Consider the following 19,226-nt stretch of genomic DNA (forward strand, 5'->3'; position numbering starts at 1 on the left):
CCTTTCCAGGCCATACTCTATGGGATCTTCCGATCCAAGTGTCTTAGGGGACTTCCGTCCCGAACTCCGGTAGACCTTCCGGTCCTACCCGTATCGACCTTCCGGTCCGTACCCTCTTGAGCTTCCAGCCTATATCATCTTGACCTTCCGGTCCTTAGCATACATAACATACATAACACATAAACATCATCTTGACCTTCCGGTCCTTATCATGCATAACATAAATAGCGCATAGATATCACATAACCGCATATAACACATATATTCTATCATACAAGACCTTCTGGTCATACAAAAGTACCCTTCCAGGTATAGTATAGTGAGAAGACTCACCTGGCACGAGGAATCATCCTCTACTCACGCTGCTACTAAACACCGACCTCTAACTCTATGTCAAATCCCATTATTGCCACGATTAGAAACTAGGACCAATCTTTCACTTATTAGGTCTAAAGATAGACCACTTACCAGTCCATCAATGCTCTAAATCCATTGGGCCCTACAAGGCCCAATAATAAATGGGTTTCCCCAAGGCACAACCTCACCTTACAAGACAAGCCCAACATGAGGCCCAAGACAACAATTAATTCTCTGCTCATATGCTCAACTACACAGGCCCAAGGATTCAAGTCCAACACTTAAGGCCCAAATATCAACTCTAGTCCAAAAGCCCACAAAGGGGTTACGCGGGGCGTACCTCCTTGTTACGCTCAGCGTACACAAACGCCTAAGGAACTAATCGGGGACCTCAACCTAGTACGCGGGGCGTACTGGAATTACGCGGCACGTAACTTCCGTTTCACTTAATCCATTTTCTGGGTCTTAACCCATTAAGACCTTAGCCCATCTCTTGGATCTGGGCTCCCTAACAGTCCTTATACCATAAAGTCAGAACCTTTAAGCATTTGCATGGCTGTAAAGGTCCCTACACTCCCTAACACCTTTCCTCCTTCCTCAAAAGATATAGATCTCATGCATGGCTCAATAATCTCATCCAAGATCACATTTTAATGAACATACAACTCTCATAGTTCTGAAATATGGAAGATCTAGGCCAATGGAGACCATTTGCCCATTAAGTCTCCACCTTGGGACCAAGAACCCTAGAAATGGGTCCATAAAGCATAAAACAAGAAAGGCTTGGAAAGCCAGAAGCTTTTTACCTTAGAAAGAAGCTCCAACCTATGTAGAACTCGGATCTACTCTTGCTCTCCAACTTCAAGCTCTTCCAAAGGCCTCCTCTTCACCTTCTTCACCTTGAAATGCCACCATCAAGCTTAAGAACACACACACAAGCCTACTATGGGTTTTCTTCTCTCTTAGGGTTCACTCTCTGAAGTATGGTGGCTGGGGAAAAGGCCTTAATATTCCTTTTATGGTGCACAAGTCAGATTTAGGGTTTTGAGTTTATGTTCACTACGCCAAACGTAGTTTAAGGTACGCCCAACGTATCGTGTGTAAACCGCGTCCAACTTAAGCGTATGAGTACGCACAACGTATTCCTTTGTACGCCCAACATACTCATTTGCCACAATTGCATTTAAGGCCAAACTTGACAACTAGAAGAAGAAGAAGAAGAGCTAAATAAATATACCCCAAATTCCCGGATGTTAGAATTCTCCCCCACTTGAATTAGATTTCGCCCTCGAAATCGCTCCTCAAACCATATAGACAGAAACCAATCGCTCGAAAAGCACCACTGCGAGGTTCTTACACCAAAACGATATCTTTCTCCATGAATACCTGGATCCGTCCAGTAACTCCAAGTTTGGAACAAAACCGACCCCTTTGACGCTATAATACCCCCTTTGTGACATTCCCAGGATCAGGAAAACTCTAGTGGCCTGGCCCGCCGCCTGACACTTGCACCATCACCATGATATTTGCTTTTCGAACATCAAACCCTGACAACCCACTGCTCCTCTGATCCTCACAAGACAAATCCAACAATCGGCTACCGATCACTCATAAAAACGTACCAAAATAGTCTGAATCACGCCCCAAGGGACGAAAGGGTTCACATCCCACCAGGGCTCAATCACTGAACTACTATCAGAATCCATCTGAAAAATAAACTTTCAACATTTTATTCTCTGACACAAGAAAATCATGTCCGCTCAGAAGTCCTCATACATCTAAAATAGTAAGCCTCAGCTGCATCCTCGTGTCCCTCTTTAACACTGAGTACCAAGTCTGATCTCGTCCCAACAGTTGCACCTCCAGGGTCATCCTGTCCTTCATGGTTTCCTCCTTACCATAACCACATCGGCCCAAAGTGTTACACAAGTAACGAAATTCGCTTAACCCTAAGCGAATGCTACCTTCCCAACTGGAGATCGACTCAACCCCGACCTCTACCATCTGTTACTCATTATTCATGCAACTTGCGGTACTTCCCGTACCCTAGAACTGACCCACACCGGTCTATGACATCGAATGAAAAACATTACTCCTCAAAATGGAACCCACCTCTGAATCCAGAATCTCATCTCGCCTATCCAACGCACGACCAGAGCCAAACTTAAACTCGAGAGTTTGGTCCGACCCAGAGTTGGGACCGCTCGCCCCGACGAAGCGCTCAACTAGAACTCATTTCCCGCAATCCATGCGTACCTCACTTATCCCATTATTTCGGATTGCAACAACCACAACTTGAAATCAGAGTATAACGATTCTCGAAAATATAGAGACCTCCGTCTCTTTCCTGATCTGGCCCCCAGGCTCCGGGTTACTCAATCTACAAAGGCTACTCAAGCCTACGAACTCTCATGCATCATGCTCTGATCAAAAAATAACATGGCTCCTTACCGCACCCTGACACCCTCCTACTGACCAGTGAGTACTACGGCTCCCCGCAGTATCACCACACCCTCTCGCTGAGTAGTGAGTACTACGGCTTCCCGTAGCATCTCAACAACCTCTAACTAGTGAATACTATAGCTTCCCGTAGCTTCACCACAACCTCTGACTAGTGAATACTATGGCTTCCCATAGCGTCACCACAACCTCTAACTAGTGAATACTACGGCTTCCCGTAGCATCACCACAACCTTTGACTAGTGAATACTACGGCTTCTCGTAGCATCACCACAACCTTTGACTAGTGAATACTACGGCTTCCCGTAGCATCACAACAACCTCTCACTGACTCACACTATGCGGGTCAATCATAGATAGGTGCATGCACTTACCCAAATTATACATCACTATATCTGGCGACAATCGCCATAACAAAACACCCTCTCCTGCTGCAACCCATATTCTTGGACAATCTCACTTGCTGTCATTAACCAGAGGGGCTCCCACTGGAATCATCGAGGCTTGGCCCACCACTTGCCGTCTCCGCTCAAGACTCAAAATTATCTGAAGTCCAATGCATTAAATTCGGATACCTCGATACACCACCTAGAACCTCACAACGTCCCGTCTCATCCACTAATCTTCCTGTTCCACAACCTGAAATTGGTTTTCTAATCCACTTCTACCCTTTCCAAGCTGAATAACAGCCCCTTCATTGAACCAGAATTTCTCAATCACTAAACTCACCACACGATCCAACCATCACGGATTTACCATTATGACCTTGAAGAATTCCCGTTTACCCCAAGATCTTCGATCAACGGTCACTTTCCATGGAGGCACTCATCCTTATCAAACATATTACACGCATTATCTCGCTTTGCACCTCGTCTCAATCACTAATAACCCGGGTCTCATGAATTTACCGCCGATCTCTAAATCCCACCTCTTAACCGCTCTTGAACCAATCTCTGCTTCTTTCAATACGATACCCGGTTCTCCCCCACTTAGGGTTCGAACCATCACCAATTGACGCACAAACTATCCCCTGGAGAATGTCCACTAGCAACATCGCACTGACCCTTGGAAGGTGCTATGCAACGCCCGATAATCTCCTTAGAGAGATCATGCAACCTCAAATACCCTGAATCTCAGACGAAATTTTCAGGAACTTCTCATCACGACTGTCTCCAGTCGTTCAAGGTCTCATATCATCCCAATACCGAACATCTCATATGTCTAGTAATATCACTGTCTCTTAGACTGGAACAATAAATCTTCATGCTCCTCAACCTCAACTTCTCTATCTGCGTTCCAACACATGAATCATCACAATAACAGGGACCCACTCCCATATTATAGATAAGAGAGCCACCGCCCTGATATACTCGCTGATACTGTTACCATACGCCCTACTATACTCAAATAGGGTGTAACGTGGTCCTTGACCATCTCAGTTTCAACTGACTACCTGCTTATGGCAAATCATTACCTCACGGCAGACATGCTGCCTGATATTCTGGTGGAAAATTGTCACCCATGTCAACCTGCAGGGTTTACTCCTAACCCAAAAAACTGAAATATCACGCCTCCCAGGTTTCCATAAGAAACATAAACAGCACCACTCATCGGGCTTTGCAGACCCCTCAAACTTCCTCTTTTCACCAACCTCGGTCTTGTTGGCGGCTCTTCCCTTGATCATATCCTCCACATACTTGGCAGCCCAGATAGCTGCCTCCAAGGTAGGTGCCTGACGCACTGGCACCGCGTACTCCCATGGCAATCCCTTTGCGTACTTATCAATTTTCGTCAGCTCATCCGGAACAAGACGCAAGGCAAATTCCATCTTTTTTGTGAAGTTGTTCGTGTATTCATCGATTGACATGCTCCCCTTCTTCAGGGTTAGAAACTGGTTCTCTAGCTCGAGCAGGTTTTGAGCTGAGTAGTACTTTCGTTTGAATTGCACCAGAAATTCTGCCCATGTCAGTTGCAGGGGCTGGTTGGGGCTCAAAGTCTTCCCCAAGGTGTTCCACCAACGTACAGCGCCTCCTCGAAACTGACGCACTGCAAACGTGGTCTGTAGCTTCCCTTTGCAACCGCATGTCATGAAAGCTAACTCCATTTCCGAGATCCAATCCATGACCCCGATTGGATCTTCCTTTCCTATGAAAGTCGATGGCTTGCAAGTCTGAAAATCCTTGTACTTGCATCCATTTCTCTCGAACCCGTCATCTTGGTTATTTGTTGAACTATTGGTGGGTTGACTTGACCAACAGTTCCACTGTAGTCTCCTTCCCCAGTCTGCCCTTCGTTCAACTCGGGCTGTTCGATTTGAATAGTGGCTTCCTCTCGATTTTGCTGGAGCAAACGTCTAGTTTCCTCCATTTGACGATCCAACATCGCTTGGATCATCGCTTGCACTCCGGCCATTGTGACTGGCTCAGCAGCGGCTTCCATCACCGGTATTTGCTCAATCACCGGGGGTTGGTTTCTATTCCCATTTGCATTCACGTTTCCGCTACGGGTCCTTGCCATCTTGATTTATACACCGAATAAGGTGAATTTAGATCTTTATTTAGGACTGATGTTCAAATCGTCCTTATCACCCCAAAACGTTTACATGCTAGTTCTAATATCGTAGTCGTACGTTTAGAATCCTAAACACATAAGGTTTCCAGATCCGGTCGGCAACATACCATAAATCCGAACAAATAATAGCATATCAGGCACAAAGCATTTAGCACATAAACCATTTTAGGCATAATTCCTAAAATAATCTAGAGCTCACACCTCACAATCATCGCTTAGCATTCTAAGTTTAAGTCTAGAAATAAATCCATATTCCTAGTTCGCTTAAACTAATGCTCTGATACCAACTGTGACATCCCCAAAATCACGGCGATAAAAGACCGGTTTGTTTATGCTTTGTTTAAAAATCAGAGTAACATTTTAAATAAAAGTGTTGCGGATTTGTCCCAAAACAAAATATGATAAAGATTTATCAAATGCATTTCCATAGAAATGTATTTCATTAAAAGACTTGGGATGTCATGTTCGTACAGATCAAAAGCATAAACAGTACAATATAAGCCTTATTACATTATTTCATATCTACAGACCTATATCCGATTAATCTCTCATCCCAAGACATCACATATATGCTCATGCGCCACTACCTGTAATACAAGAAACTGAGTGGGTCAGGCTTGGGAGCCTGGTGAGCATATAGGGTTTTCAACCCACAATAAATAAGTTTATTAACTTCATTAAATTAAACAAACCCGATTACCCGTTCCCGTTATCCTCACATTACGTCCCTAAGCATCTATCATAAGTGACCTACCCTAAGGATTATCATCGGGACGGACACTACTACTAAGGGGATTCCTCAGCAATAAATGTCCTTGAGGCAACCATGTGGGGGATGGAGTACATCTGGTGAGCACACAGTTCAAATAAACACACAGTTCGAATAAACACCTACAGGTTGCGAGCCTGCTAGTGTTCCACTAGACTGTCTAGAATAGTCCGTGGTCGTCATCTATACTCCACTAGATGACTGATTCATCAATAACATCTATAATGAGGCCTCTCATTATTTTATTTCGTCACACAGCAACTATTACATCTACCCATGTTTTACCCAACACATTTTGTAGATATAAAATACATATACAGTTTAAATCATTGAAAACATGTATAACAATGTTCATCCAACATACATAGCAAGTATTCAGATAATATGCACACATAGCACGTAATTTATATAAAATACTTCATATCTATGTGTAAGCTAAAAGTAACTATGCACTCACCTGAGTAGGTGGTGACTCGGCGCTTGGACAACACTTCGTTACTCTTAACACACTTTTCCTTTGGCAAAACCTAGTATCATTGCCACTAGGGTTTAGTCTAACGATAACCGCGATTAATTAATAGTCTAGCTATTATTATTATTATATAAGCGTTAAACGATACTTATATAACCCATAATAATAGCCCAAGTACTTATTATAAGGTCCTAATAACATTACTATATTAAAACGTAAGCTAAACTAAAGATAGGTTAGGCGTAACCCACTTACAGCGGGTTTTCTCGAAAACCGGACTTCGCTGGAGCAGCGTTCCCGAGTCGAAAGACCCCTTTTCTCGGGACTCCGGGAGCCTCGGGGCTTCCTTCGGGTACTAGGGGGTTTTCCTAGACTTTAGGGGGCTTAAGGAGGCTTAGAGAGAGATTCTAGAGAGAGAAAGAGAAGTTGGAAGGTGTGAGAAATGAGGATGCCCCGAAACCCTTTTTATAGGCTGGAAATCACCAAAAATCGTTGAGTTTACCTCAAACTCGTCGAGTTTTATGGCCAGGTGTCACCATCTGGTGGCTAGCCTTGGGGAGGAAGCAACGGCCAGGATTGCGCCATGTCACCCGATTTCGCACAACAGCCTCCCGACTTAGAAAAATCATAACTCTCGCATACGAGCTCCGTTTTTGACGTTCTGTTTTTTCCACGCGTAGGTAAAAACAAGATCTACAACTTTCATTTAGACTCCGTCGGCTAATTCTTGACCGATCTTAAATTTAACAGTAGGAGGAGATTAGACTGCTAAATGACCGCGAAGAATTCGTAACTCCTTCATACGGACTCCGTTTTCGTCTGTCTTTTTACCGTTGAGTTCCTATTAATGAGATCTTCAACTCTCATTTAGGTCGCGTAAGCCAAAAACCGCTCGAACTAAAATTCGAATTTCGGGCTGTACACCGCTAATCCGAAACTTCGAAAAATCATAACTTCTTAATACGAAGTTAGATTTAGGAGTTCTTTTTATCGATGTTCTTAGTTTACCATAATCTACGATTTTTGTTTATATCGTTAAGGCTAAAACTCGCTCTATCGTAAATTCACTATTTATGATTCCCGGTGCCGTGCCGATTTTGCCGTAAAACTTCGACGGGCCATAACTTCTTCGTTATAACTCGGATTTCGGCGTTCTTTATATGTACGGAAACCTTGATACATATTGTACAACTTGGTTAAGATTATTTATTCAAAATAATCTTTTGTCAAAAATTCGTTTTCGACCCCTATTGCCTCTAAATTGACTAGCCCGGATCTACGGGCGTTACACAAGGATTCAAGCCCAACACTTAAGGCCCAAATATCAATTGTAGTCCAAAAGCCCACAGAGGGGTTACGCGGGGCGTACCTCCTTGGTACGCTCAGCGTACACAAACGCCCAAGGAACTAATCGGGGACCTCAACCCAGAACGCGGGGCGTACTGGAATTACGCGGCGTGTAACTTCCGTTTCACTTAATCCATTTTCTGGATCTTAACTTGTTAAGACCTTAGCCCATCTCTTGGATCTGGGCTCCCTAACAGTCCTTATACCATAAAGTCGGAACCTTTAAGCATTTGCATGGCTGTAAAGGTCCCTACACTCCTTAACACCTCTCCTCCTTCCTCAAAAGATCTAGATCTCATGCATGATTCAATAATCACGTCCAAGATCACATTTTAAAGAACATACAACTATCATAGTTCTGAAATATGGAAGATCTAGGCCAATGGAGACCATTTTCCCATTAAGTCTCCACCTTGGGACCAAGAACCCTAGAAATGGGTCCATAAAGCATAAAACAAGAAAGGCTAGGAAAGCTAGAAGCTTTTTACCTTAGAAAGAAGCTCCAACCTATGTAGAACTCGGATCTACTCTTGCTCTCCAACTTCAAGCTCTTCCAAAGGCCTCTTCTTCACCTTCTTCACCTTGAAATGGCACCATCAAGCTTAAGAACACACACACAAGCCTACTACGGGTTTTCTTATCTTAGGGTTCACTCTCTGAAGTATGGTGGCTGGGGAAAAGGCCTTAATATTCCTTTTATAGTGCACTAGTCAGATTTAGGGTTTTGGGTTTGTGCTCACTACGCCCAGCGTAGTTTAAGGTACGGCCAGCGTACCGTGTGTAAACCGTGTCCAACTTAAGCGTATGAGTACGCGCAGCGTACTCCTTTATACGCCCAACGTACTCATCTGCCACAATTTCATTTAAGGCCAAACTTGACAACTAGTAGTAGAAGAAGAAGAGCTAAATAAATATACCCCAAATTCCCAGGTGTTAGAATTCTCCCCCACTTGAATTAGATTTTGCCCTCGAAATCGCTCCTCAAACCATATAGACAAAAACCAACCGCTCGAAAAGCACCACTGCGAGGTTCTCACACCAAAAAGATATCTTTCTCCATGAATACCTGGATCCGTCCAGTAACTCCAAGTTTGGAACAAAACCGACCCCTTTGACGCTATAATACCCCCTTTGTGACATTCCCAGGATCAGGAAAACTCTAGTGGCCTGGCCCGCCGCCTGACACTTGCACCATCACCATGATATTTGCTTTTCGAACATCAAACCCTGACAACCCACTGCTCCTCTGATCCTCACAAGACAAATCCAACAATCGGCTACCGATCACTCATAAAAACGTACCAAAATAGTCTGAATCACGCCCCAAGGGACGAAAGGGTTCACATCCCACCAGGGCTCAATCACTGAACTACTATCAGAATCCATCTGAAAAATAAACTTTCAACATTTTATTCTCTGACACAAGAAAATCATGTCCGCTCAGAAGTCCTCATACATCTAAAATAGTAAGCCTCAGCTGCATCCTCGTGTCCCTCTTTAACACTGAGTACCAAGTCTGATCTCGTCCCAACAGTTGCACCTCCAGGGTCATCCTGTCCTTCATGGTTTCCTCCTTACCATAACCACATCGGCCCAAAGTGTTACACAAGTAACGAAATTCGCTTAACCCTAAGCGAATGCTACCTTCCCAACTGGAGATCGACTCAACCCCGACCTCTACCATCTGTTACTCATTATTCATGCAACTTGCGGTACTTCCCGTACCCTAGAACTGACCCACACCGGTCTATGACATCGAATGAAAAACATTACTCCTCAAAATGGAACCCACCTCTGAATCCAGAATCTCATCTCGCCTATCCAACGCACGACCAGAGCCAAACTTAAACTCGAGAGTTTGGTCCGACCCAGAGTTGGGACCGCTCGCCCCGACGAAGCGCTCAACTAGAACTCATTTCCCGCAATCCATGCGTACCTCACTTATCCCATTATTTCGGATTGCAACAACCACAACTTGAAATCAGAGTATAACGATTCTCGAAAATATAGAGACCTCCGTCTCTTTCCTGATCTGGCCCCCAGGCTCCGGGTTACTCAATCTACAAAGGCTACTCAAGCCTACGAACTCTCATGCATCATGCTCTGATCAAAAAATAACATGGCTCCTTACCGCACCCTGACACCCTCCTACTGACCAGTGAGTACTACGGCTCCCCGCAGTATCACCACACCCTCTCGCTGAGTAGTGAGTACTACGGCTTCCCGTAGCATCTCAACAACCTCTAACTAGTGAATACTATAGCTTCCCGTAGCTTCACCACAACCTCTGACTAGTGAATACTATGGCTTCCCATAGCGTCACCACAACCTCTAACTAGTGAATACTACGGCTTCCCGTAGCATCACCACAACCTTTGACTAGTGAATACTACGGCTTCTCGTAGCATCACCACAACCTTTGACTAGTGAATACTACGGCTTCCCGTAGCATCACAACAACCTCTCACTGACTCACACTATGCGGGTCAATCATAGATAGGTGCATGCACTTACCCAAATTATACATCACTATATCTGGCGGCAATCGCCATAACAAAACACCCTCTCCTGCTGCAACCCATATTCTTGGACAATCTCACTTGCTGTCATTAACCAGAGGGGCTCCCACTGGAATCATCGAGGCTTGGCCCACCACTTGCTGTCTCCGCTCAAGACTCAAAATTATCTGAAGTCCAATGCATTAAATTCAGATACCTCGATACACCACCTAGGACCTCACAACGTCCCGTCTCATCCACTAATCTTCCTGTTCCATAACCTGAAATTGGTTGTCTAATCCACTTCTACCCTTTCCAAGCTGAATAACAGCCCCTTCATTGAACCAGAATTTCTCAATCACTACACTCACCACACGATCACGGATTTACCATTATGACCTTGAAGAATTCCCGTTTACCTCAAGATCTTCGATCAACGGTCACTTTCCGTGGAGGCACTCATCCTTATCAAACATATTACACGCATTATCTCGCTTTGCACCTCGTCTCAATCACTAATAACCCGGGTCTCATGAATTTACCGCCGGTCTCTAAATCCCACCTCTTAACCGCTCTTGAACCAATCTCTGCTTCTTTCAATACGATACCTAGTTCTCCCCCACTTAGGGTTCGAACCATCACCAATTGACGCACAAACCATCCCCTGGACTATTTCCACTAGCAACATCGCACCGACCCTTGGAAGGTGCTATGCAACGCCCGATAATCTCCTTAGAGAGATCATGCAACCTCAAATACCCTGAATCTCAGACAAAATTTTCAGGAACTTCTCATCACGACTGTCTCCAGTCGTTCAAGGTCTCATATCATCCCAATACCGAACATCTCATATGTCTAGTAATATCACTGTCTCTTAGACTGGAACAATAAATCATCATGCTCCTCAACCTCGACTTCCATATCCGCGTTCCAACACATGAATCATCACAATAACAGGGTTGCTACCATACGCCCTACTATACTCAAATAGGGTGTAACGTGGTCCTTGACCATCTCAGTCTCAACTGACTACCTGCTTATGGCAAATCATTACCTCGCGGCAAACATGCTGTCTGATATTCTGGTGGAAAATTGTCATCCATGTCAACCTGCAGGGTTTATTCCTAACCCAAAAAAATTGAAATATCACGCCTCCCAGGTTTCCACAAGAAACATAAACAACACCACTCAAGTCACAGCAGGTGACATCTCCTCTACCGGCTGATTGCTCAACTCAGACCGCAATCCCCCATAGCCAACTCTACTTATCCTTGAGTCTTGCGACTACAACTGGGATATCATCACAACCCTTGGAGCTCATTCGATTTTCCCTTTTTAAGGTATGCTCCACTAAACTTTTTCATCATGGCCTTCTTGCACCATACTCATTTACCTCTGATCTCAGTCTATACAATCCCTACGGAATAACCGGTAAAAACCCAGAGACACTATCCGCCACCTAACATGATACTCAACCGGGTGGCCACCTCTCGATCTGCTATGAATCATAGCACCTGAACCATGTTCCCTCTTCTCAATCTGTTACTATCATGGTACTCGAACCATGACATCACTTCTCAATGCTCGAATACCGGATCATGCGTGCTTGCTCAGACGACACATGCTGAGGTCAAAACAACGCCTTCTCGTGAAACATCCATGTAATCACAGTCACGGACTCCGTCCCCTACTTGAGGGACAAGAACTCCGGTGCTAACCATTCCCACTCCATCGGGGGAACATACTCGTCTCTGAACATGGTGGTGAGCCTCTCCCAGGTTACCTCCGAAATCTCTACAAGAGTGAAGTTCGCCACCACGAACTTCCACCAGTCCTTCGCCCCCAAGTGAAACTGGTTTAGTGCAAACCGAACCATCCGATGCTCTGGACACGAACAGGTGTAGAAGCATCCATCGATATCAGAAATCCGTCTCATAGCAGCAATCGGGTCCTGCGTCCCGTCAAACACAGGGGGCTTCGTGTTGCTGATCTCCCATAGCAACATCGAGTCACCCAGCCCTACTTGTTCCTTGGTACCCTAAGGATTCTTACTTGGACTACGCACTAATCCAGTGTCTTCGGTAGTACGGGCCCTTATACTACCGCTCACACCGCATCAGTATTCATCCCAAGTCCTCCTCATTGGATCCCAGATCATGAGTACTCTACATCTCGTTAGCATAGCCTACCCTTCGGTAGATCTCTCATAAGCACCTCACTGCTACCTATTCGCTCTCAAGCATCAGATAGCAGCAGAATCCTTCCTAGGCTAAGGCATCACAAAATCAGGCCACTCTAGTCCTAATATGAATACCTAGCTAACTCTAGCATGCATATCATATCATAACATACCTCATAACACATAATGTAAGGGTATTTTGGGAAATCACCGTTCGCGCGTTGGCTGATCGTACACACTGCTCCGCTCTGTCTTCTTCAAAACCTTTTACTCTTTTAGAAAAACTTTCTTAATTCCCCAGTGTGAGTTCAGATTCATCCGAAGATGCGCCTGAATCCCTCAAACCAAGTCTCTAATACCAATTTGTAACGACGTAAATTTTCAAAACAATTTTTCACATTTAAAAACACCCTTTCATTCATAATAGTTATAAAAATGTCATTGTATCACATAAAAACCCATAACATTACATCCCAAGATCATAACATGTAAAACTCCTAGTGTGTGTACTGATCATGTTGGCGCCTTCCCGCGATCATCATTAGTACCTGAAACACATAGCATAACAACTGTAAGCATAAATGCTTAGTGAGTTCCCCAAAATACCACACACCACACATACTCCTTTCCAGGCCATACTCTATGGGATCTTCCGATCCAATTGTCTCAGGGGACTTCCGTCCTGAACTCCGATAGACCTTCCGGTCCTACCCATATCGACCTTTCGGTCCGTACCCTCTTGACCTTCTGGTCTATATCATCTTGACCTTCCGGTCCTTAGCATACATAACATATATAGCACATAAACATCATCTTGACCTTTCGGTCCTTATCATGCATAACATACATAGCACATACATATCACATAACCGCATATAGCACATACATTCTATCATACAAGACCCTTCCGGTCATACATAAGTACCCTTCTAGGTACAGTATAGTGAGAAGACTCACCTGGCATGAAGAATCATCCTCTAGTCACGCTGCTGCTAAACACTGGCCTCTAACTCTGTGTCAAATCCCATTATTGCCATGATTAGAAACTAGAACCAATCTTTCACTTATTAGGTCTAAGGATAGACCACTTACCAGCCCATCAATGCTCTAAATCCATTGGGCCCACCAAGGCCCAATAATAAATGGGTTTCCTAAAGGCACAACCTCACCCTACAAGACAAGCCCAACATGAGGCCCAAGACATAAATGAATTCTCTGCTCATATGCTCAACTATGCAGGCCCAAGGATTCAAGCCCAACACTTAAGGCCCAAATATCAACTCTAGTCCAAAAGCCCACAAAGGGGTTACGCGGGGCATACCTCCTTGGTACGGTCAGCGTACACAAACGCCCAAGGAACTAATCGGGGACCTCAACCCAGTACGCGGGGCGTACTGGAATTACGTGGCGCGTAACTTCCGTTCCACTTAATCCATTTTCTGGGTCTTAACCCGTTAAGACCTTAGCCCATCTCTTGGATCTAGGCTCCCTAACAGTCCTTATACCGTAAAGTCGGAACCTTTAAGCCTTTGCATGGATGTAAAGGTCCCTACACTCCCTAACACCTTTCCTCCTTCCTCAAAAGATCTAGATCTCATGCATGGCTCAATAATCTCATCCAAGATCACATTTTAATGAACATACAACTCTCATAGTTCTGAAATATGGAAGATCTAGGCCAATGGAGACCAATTGCCCATAAAGTCTCCACCTTGGGACCAAAAACCCTAGAAATGGGTCCATAAAGCATAAAACAAGAAAGGCTAGGAAAGCTAGCAGCTTTTTACCTCATAAAGAAGCTCCAACCTATGTAGGACTCGGATCTACTCTTGCTCTCCAACTTCAAGCTCTTCCAAAGGCCTCCTCTTCACCTTCTTCACCTTGAAATTGCACCATCAAGCTTAAGAACACACACACAAGCCTAGTACGAGTTTTCTTCTCTCTTAGGGTTCACTCTTTGAAGTATGGTAGCTGGGGAAAAGGTCTTAATATTCCTTTTATAGTGCACAAGTCAGATTTAGGGTTTTGAGTGTGTGCTCACTACGTCCAACGTAGTTTAAGGTACGCCCAGCGTACCGTGTGTAAACCGCGTTCAACTTAAGCGTATGAGTACGCGCAGTGTACTCCTTTGTACGCCCAACGTACTCATCTGCCACAATTTCATTTAAGGCCAAACTTAAGAACTAGAAGAAGAAGAAGAAGAAGAGCTAAGTAAATATACCCCAAATTCCCGGGTGTTACATCTTGGCTCCATCTTCTTAAATCTACTTCCCATCGGGGCGTCGAGCCATGGAACTTCCGTCTGGGATTTTGGGCGATGTACGGTGGATTGTAAACTTCGGGTTTTGAGTCGGTGTGTTCCTCGACTTCTTCCTCGTCCTCTTCTTCTTCTTCTTCCAAGTTCTCTTCAGAATCCTCATCTGGATCTTCCACTATCCAGCCACCGTTTCCCTTGTTAGGGAAGTATGGATCCCCAGGTTGGTGAAATCCCGCCATAGAGTCTATTGGAGAATAGGGGTAAGATGCACATAAATAATCTAAGTGTGTTGTTTTATAGTATCATAAAATACTCCTATAGTATTTTAAATTTTGAGATTCTTTGCATGGTTTGTTGGTAAGTTTAGACTCATTATTCACTACGACCATTCCTCGGTATACGTTAGTCACATCCCGGATAAATATAGTTGATCAGGCTATATTCATCCCCGATATGATTAGATACCCCGAGGCCTACTCGTAGTGTTCAACTTATCTTAATACTTTTTGTTTTGGTATTGTCATGACACTGAACTAGTAAGTATGATTGTACTTATACTTTTATAAAAAATAATCATAATATTTTAAAGTATACTTGTAAGAAAATGTTATGTCAAAGAGTTTTAGTCCTGTTGCATTTATATTTTGTATATCTTATGCGGTTTGATATACTTAGTTCACTATAAACAATGCTCTGATACCAATCTGTCATACACCCAAACCAGGATGGCGGAAACGTCCAGGGTGGATGACTTTCATGTATTGTATCATAACAATTGAGTAATAGTAAACAAAGCAAACATAACCATCATAAATATAATTGAAAAAGTTACATCATTGTAAGTGTTACATGTTTCAAAAGTCAATTACAATATGATGACAAAAGATTTGTTTGACGCCTTAGCGCCCCATCCTCAAAAGCTGGTGTTTACCTGTTTTACCGATTCCCTGAGATCACAAGTTGTTTCAAAAAGTGTCAACAATTAAGTTGGTGAGTTCATAAGAGTTTGTATGAAATAGTTGTCAGCTTTTCCGTATAAGGTACTTGTGTTTGTTTTCATAAAATCCGATATTTTCCATAAAATGCGTTGTAAGCCGTTTTACTTGTAAAATGATGGTGTTCATTCCAGAAAATCCAATATTTTCCATAGAAATGAGTTGTAGTCTTAAATTTTCTAAGACCGAGATGTGCCAGAAATTTATATACTTAAAAGAGTAATATGTAGTTTTATTCACGTATAAAACCGTTTGAAGAAATGTGTTTTCGTGTAAAATAAACGTATTGTTGTTTTTGAAGGGTTTTGAGCATTCTAACACTCCTAAGGTGTACATGCAACCCTAAATACCTTGGATCTATGTTTTCTCTATTATACATGAAAACTTGAACTTTCCAAGGTATTACCCTAACTAGCATACAAAACTTTGATACTTGGGTAATAAAACAATTTAGATGACATACCTTTTCTTGTAACTTGTTGCGTGGATCTTTAAGAGCTGATTTCCCCAAGTGTTGCACCTCAAATGGAGTCACACAACACCACTAACAATTGGAGGAACTTGAGAAGAGGTTACTTGCACTTCATAAAATCGGCTTGCCCTCTTGTGTTTCCATTAGTCACTCCTTAGTGCCATTTTAAGTGCCAATTTCATGAGCTATAGGGGTTCTTATATAGTGTGGCAAACTAGGGTTACACCATGTAAACCCTAATGACTTTCCATATCCCTCATGCTCCATGGGCTAAAACCTCCATGGAGTATCCATGGGTTACCACATGGGTTTAGCCCAACATGAAGAACTATGGATCATAGTCCCACTTTATAAGAATGAATGATTTACCAAATCAACCCCATATATTTAATTAGTCTCTTTTGATCACAAAATTAATTCCAAGTTAATTCTTGATCAATACTAATAAATAATATGATTTCATATTAATATTAGAACTTATAATATATTAATAAACCATAAATAACCTCTTCTCAATTATCCATCCTTCAGATTGTTCCGGTGCCATGCAACCCAAATGGACCATGCTACTCTCGGGTCAAGTACATACCAATAATAGTTATGGGCTTAGACACCTAATCCAACAGTCTCCCACTTGGATAAGTCTAAAAACTATTATTGCAAGCATGACTCCAACCCGACTAGTAATCGTAGCTCTTAAAAGCCGTTGTCGAACTCTGACCTAGTCAATGACGCGTCCATTAGATAAGGGATCATATATTCCTCCATTCTAGATATTGTATGGACTAGACACGGATTATATTCATTCTCTATGTCCATCTGTTGTTTCTCGATTTCTGATTTATGATGACTGACTAATTGAACAAATCAAATCAGTCCAGGCTTAATGTCATCACTAAATCATCGAGGGCCCCACAAATATCGCTTTTATCCACATGGGGTAAAAGGAACTGATAAATTTCGACCCAAATGCTTGCTTGTACTTACTCATCAAATTACACACAATGATATGTTTTATAACATCCAAGTTACTGGTGTGTTTACATATGTCAATGTGAAACCGACTTGCAACTACAACTCTCATGTCTCCATTTCAAGAATATAAGATATTATCGTCTCACAATCACTTGTGATTAAATCCATGAAGTGACTCAAATAGGCGTGGGTTGAATCCAATACTCGAATCTTATTCCAGGAGTACTCATGAACACTGCAGCCACCTTGTCCTAGACAAACTACAGACCCATTCATGGCAGTCTTGCCTCAATACCTACTTCCAAAGTAGGATCGAATGTGGATGGTTTGAATAACCTAGTTATTCGGGAAGTCAAAACGTGCAAAGTGAAACACAAGAATAATACTAATCCAATATGGCCCCAAAACTTTTGAGCCATATTGATTACTCATCATTCATTGTATAATGTTTTGAATAATCAACTTAATACTTGAATTGAAACAATAGTTATGTCATGCTCCAAGCATACACACTATGTTTGTCTAAACGATAGTTATGCCATGCACCAAGCATGAACACTATGTTTGTTTGTGGCCCTTAATTTGTAAAATAGATCAATTGAAAAACATTTCAATGATGCTCATTTCAAAATTCCAAATCCGTATTGCAAGTGTAAGAATTCCAAATTCTTGTCACTGCTTGAAAGTGTTAGATTCTAAACTATCATGCAATGATTCTTTTGTAATGTCTAGGTGCCAATAGTCACAGAGACTTTACCAATGATATTACAAAATATTACTTTGGAGATTGTTACAAAAAAAATTCCATGGAAATGAAGTCTCAAATTCAAAGTATATTCCTTTGAACATCCTTCTTGCATAAAAGTTTCTAACTTTCTCATCTATTCTTTAACTCCCAACATGGAAACATTCCATATTTGCCATACGACAACTCATTGTTAATAGACTCCTGTCTATTCATAATAATGCCAATATGGTCCTTTCATTACTGTACTTCCAACTGTCCTTAAGCGACCAATCTTTGGCGAACCTTAGATTGTCCTTAAAAGTTGTTTAACCACTTTAGTCATATCAAGTTCTATTCCTTTTTCCCTCTTAATTCCTCAGGCATTTGGAAAATTTAGAACACGAGAATATTATAGCATATCCAATCGATCCTATACTCGAAGCATATAGGATACGATTCATAATGTCTAACATAAAGATATGATACTTAATCAGTCTTTTGATATAATATTTATATTTGCTATGTTCTCATAATTTTGATTATGAAGAGGGATGTCATAATCATAATGAAATTTTGAGAACGCAATTAACATTTCCATATATAGTATTTCCTTATTTTGAACCATTCCAACATAACATTCATATATATTTGTCTAAAATTGATTAAAATCTCAATCTAAGGTTTTAGATTTGAAATGAAGTATGAATTACACTCCCTTAATTATAGCAAAACAACTTTTCAAACCTTGCATCTTTGCAAATTGAAACTTTTGTTTTCTATAATTAACATTGCTAACTTGCAACATTCACCATAATTGATTATGCTCCCACTAGCATGATAATTACATCCTTAATAGCATAACACTTATGCTCCCACTAGCTTTAACATGTACTCAGAAATCAGCTGGACTTCTAGAAATCAACACTTTTTTGACTTTCATACCAAAGTTCAGATTTCTGATATGAGATGCTTTGATAAGACTTTATCTAGGCGTCTCAAACTTATACACCTTTCCTCAGATAGCTCACGTGTGTGTCTAAACAATTTAAGAATTTACATCAATAAGTCTCAAATGTTTAGACCTTTTTCCATTTCTCACAATTCGAATTATGAAAGAGATGTCATAATCATAATCGAATTTGAGAAT

The sequence above is a fragment of the Lactuca serriola genome, chromosome 7 (genome assembly GCF_051521515.1).
Source record: "Lactuca serriola cultivar US96UC23 chromosome 7, Lser_US96UC23_V15, whole genome shotgun sequence".
Lineage (NCBI taxonomy): Eukaryota > Viridiplantae > Streptophyta > Magnoliopsida > Asterales > Asteraceae > Lactuca > Lactuca serriola.